The sequence below is a fragment of the Tasmannia lanceolata genome, unplaced genomic scaffold (assembly GCF_043159265.1).
Source record: "Tasmannia lanceolata isolate RefF3 unplaced genomic scaffold, GAP_Taslan_0.1 ptg000005l, whole genome shotgun sequence".
Classification (NCBI taxonomy): domain Eukaryota; kingdom Viridiplantae; phylum Streptophyta; class Magnoliopsida; order Canellales; family Winteraceae; genus Tasmannia; species Tasmannia lanceolata.
The window spans coordinates 10,370,474-10,374,224 of record NW_027518682.1 but is presented as its reverse complement, the minus strand read 5'-3'; the positions used below and the strand labels follow the sequence as shown (position 1 = coordinate 10,374,224).

General features: G+C 40.7%; 1 pseudogene; it reads left to right on the top strand.

Annotated features, from left to right (window-relative positions):
- The first annotated feature begins 223 nt into the window (after positions 1–223).
- On the top strand, positions 224–1,465 carry LOC143876603 (caffeoylshikimate esterase-like; annotated as a pseudogene).
- Positions 1,466–3,751: the final 2,286 nt, after the last annotated feature.

Below are 3,751 nucleotides of genomic sequence, written 5' to 3'. Positions count from 1 at the left end.
TTGAAGCATTTGATTTGGGAACACTTAACATTTCCTTTCCTAAAATTTAACCACACTGTACAATGCCCCCCCCCCCCCGGAGAAGAACCATTCTCCTCACCAAACCAAGTCAAGATCCAACGGAACTTATCTTTCCTGGAAAGCTGAGTCCACCAGTCTATCCCAAAAATCTCCTATAAATATGTCTTCCTTTTCTGTTTTCCAACAAACAATTCTACTTATATCCTTATCCTCTTTTGGCTACTTGTACCCTTCTCCTTTCTCTCAAAGCAAAGCAATTCCTTGTTTAATTGAGATCTTTTGCCATGGCACAAGATCGTATAAATGTCATATACGAAGAGGAATTTATCTTCAATTCCCGGGGAATGATGCTTTTCACATGTCGATGGCTTCCGACAAATCAAGACCCAAAAGCAGTGATCTTTCTATGCCATGGATACGCCATGGAATGTAGCATATCAATGGAAGGTACCGGAACTCGGCTGGCGAAGGCCGGTTATGCGGTCTATGGTGTGGACTATGAGGGCCACGGAAAGTCGTCCGGCTTGCAAGGTTACATACCAAGCTTTGATGACCTCGTTAATGATTGTTCTGATTATTTTACAAGCATATGTGAGAAGAAGGAGAATAAGATGAAGTTAAGATATCTTCTTGGAGAGTCTATGGGTGGAGCAGTTGTTCTTCGCTTACATAGGAAGAAGCCAAAATTCTGGGATGGAGCTGTTTTGGTTGCTCCCATGTGTAAGATTGCTGAAGAGATGAAGCCCCACCCACTTGTAATCAACGTGTTGAGTAAGCTGTGTTGGATTATTCCAACATGGAAAATAATCCCAACTCAGGATATTATAGATATTGCTATAAAGAATCCGGAGAAAAGAGACGAGGTTCGTTCGAATCCCCTTTGCTACAAAGGAAAACCTCGCTTGAGAGCCATGAGCTTCTCATGGTCAGCTTAGACATATAAAGACAATAGATCAGGTCTCGTTGCCTTTCATGATAGAACTTGGAGGGGATGACATTGTAACGGACCCATCGGTGAGTAGACTGTTATATCATTCTGCGTCGAGCTCCGATAAGACATTCGAGTTATATCCCGGCATGTGGCATGCTCTTACTTCTGGTGAACCGCCTGAAAATATACAGCTTGTCTTTTCTGACATTGTTGCCTGGTTAGATGAAAGAGCTGCTCCCGTGAACTCGAGATATGAGAGAGAAGGAAAGAACAAACATGATCATCCAACATTCCATGAGAAAAAGGTTCGCTTGGACAATTAAGACATGTGGGTGTTACATTTACTTCCAATAGGCAGGAGAGGGACACATACAAATTAATTTGCATGTTGTAGTATGCAAATTGAAGCTACAAATATATATAGTAAATTAGTATGCAAATTAATTTTTATGTCTATCTGTAGATCTCTAGTTGTATGTCTATCTATCTCTTTGTGCAATAACCATCCCATGATCCTTGAGGTTTCATCATTGTCGATTCTCTACCCGTACCATGGACTGAAACGCCCAATAGACATCATTCATCCACTAGTCCTTAATATTTATCTTCTAAACAAAAATCGATTACTACCTCTACCAGCTTCCCTTTGGTAATAGATCGAATTATTCTATAATATCTTGTTCCAACCTTTTGTTATTAGGCATTGCCCAATCCTGCACCAGACAGGGAAAGATTCAATTCCGGACCCATGGCAATACACCTTATTTTATCCAAGAAAAAGTAGACATGTAACTTTATGGCATTTGAAAGGACCAGTCTTCTATTCGTTTCCGTTTGATTATCAAACCAAACTAAGGGTGCTCTTTGGGTAGCTCAAAAAATGTTCACCCTTACATATCTCCAACCCTCATTCTAGGGTTGCTGATTTTAATGTTTCTCCCTTCAATGCTTTCTCCCATCTCTCATCTTCTTTTTAGCAAAACCCAAATACTGGAAGTTCGGTCTCTACACTTATTTGAGAATTTATCCTCTGAATCACCTTGATAGTGGGGTGAGAGTAAGAGAGGGGCTCATTCTTCACTGCTTTAGTTCAATTATTAGAGGAAAAATTGCCAATTGGGGACATCAAAATATGAGAACTGCCAACGGGGGACACACTTTTGAAAATTTGTTAAAGAGGGTTGATAACCCCCTTTTGAGAGTTTGATAACCCCCTTTTAGAGACTTGATAACCCTATTTCGTCCCTCTCTAACAAATTTTCAAAACTGTGTCCCCTGTTGGCAATTCTCGTATTTTGATGCCCCCGTTGGCAATTTTTCCATTATTAAATCTATGCTTGTAATTTATGACCTATTTGTGTCATGAGCACTGTTAGGAAAACAGGATTCCGTATTGGAAACAAAAGGGGCTCCAAACATTTGAGCCACGTCCACTAAAAGACAAATGAAGGAGTTCAAATCCTCGTAAAAGCAATAAATACACATTTAGCGGTCATTTCAGTCCCCTTTTTATTTTCCAAATGGAAGCCTGTTTTCAAAGTGTTTTCCTTGTATCATTTTATCCATATACGAACATCTTTGCATACCAATAGTAAACCGTTCACGAGTTCTGGCAGGGGTGTCATTACCGGAGAGTAGTGTTTTATCATTTTAGTAGTGTTTGGTTGGTGACAGTCTTTCAAACACTACAGTCATAGTAGTGTTTGGTCTCCCACAACTTTTGCATATCTATGTACTGAGCTAAATTGCAGTGTTTAGTAGTGTTTGATTGGTGACAGTCTTCCGGGAGAGTAGTGCAAAAAGTAGGGGTGTCATTACCAATATGGACAGTAAAGAGAGCGATAGGAAATATAAGACCTTTTCACCTATTCTTCAACCAAAATTTTACCATTTTGGTTAAGGGTGCAACTCGGGTCGGGTTCAACCGGAAAAAAGGTCAGGTCGGTTGGGTTGAGTCCGGGTTAAGGGTTTGGCAACCCGACTTGAGTGAAACCCGACATTTTTTATAATTTTTTTTTTTTTTAGGGTTAAAAATTCTGGTCAGGTTGGGTCGGGTTAGGAAAATGGGTTCCTCGGGTCGGGTTGAACCTTGTCGGGTTGGAAATCGGGTCTGTTCAGGTTTAGGTTGGAAAATGAGTTCCTCGGGTTGAGACGGGTTGAGGCCAACCTGACCCGACTTGCACCCCTAATTTTGGTAGACTTGGGTTGGAATTTGAGCGTACACATTAGTGCCACATGGAAAAAAAAAGAAGCAATAATGACGATCATGTGCCTATTTATGAAACTCATTCCACTGATACTATGCTATATCAAGCTTTCTTGGGCACCTAAACGAAGTAGGTCTAGTGTTGTGTGCTCACATGAAGATCACTCCACTAACCTGATATTGGATGAAGTCCTTTTAAACACCGAAAACACTATTCAGTGGGTTCTTAGATTAGGGAAAAGAATTCCCAATCATTGTAAAGTTAGTTTCCAACGTTTGGCTAATTCATCTTCCATGGAATTTCTTTCTCATAAACAAATATCTTCTCTCTATACAGTGAAAGAGAAAACTGAGAAAAGGCAATATGGCTCCTCCTCCGAATAATAAAAGAGGAAAAGCCAAAGCCCATACTCAGTCCGACGCGGCCTCAGCTCCGTCTAACTTCCCGGCGTGCATTCGTCTCGTTCCTCCTTCCACCGTTGCCATAACTATCCACTCCAAACCGGGCTCGAAGACCACAATTACAGGTTTGCCCTACCTTCTCCCTCCATTGTATTTTCGTTTCTATCTCATTCTCTTTATAAATTGATTGT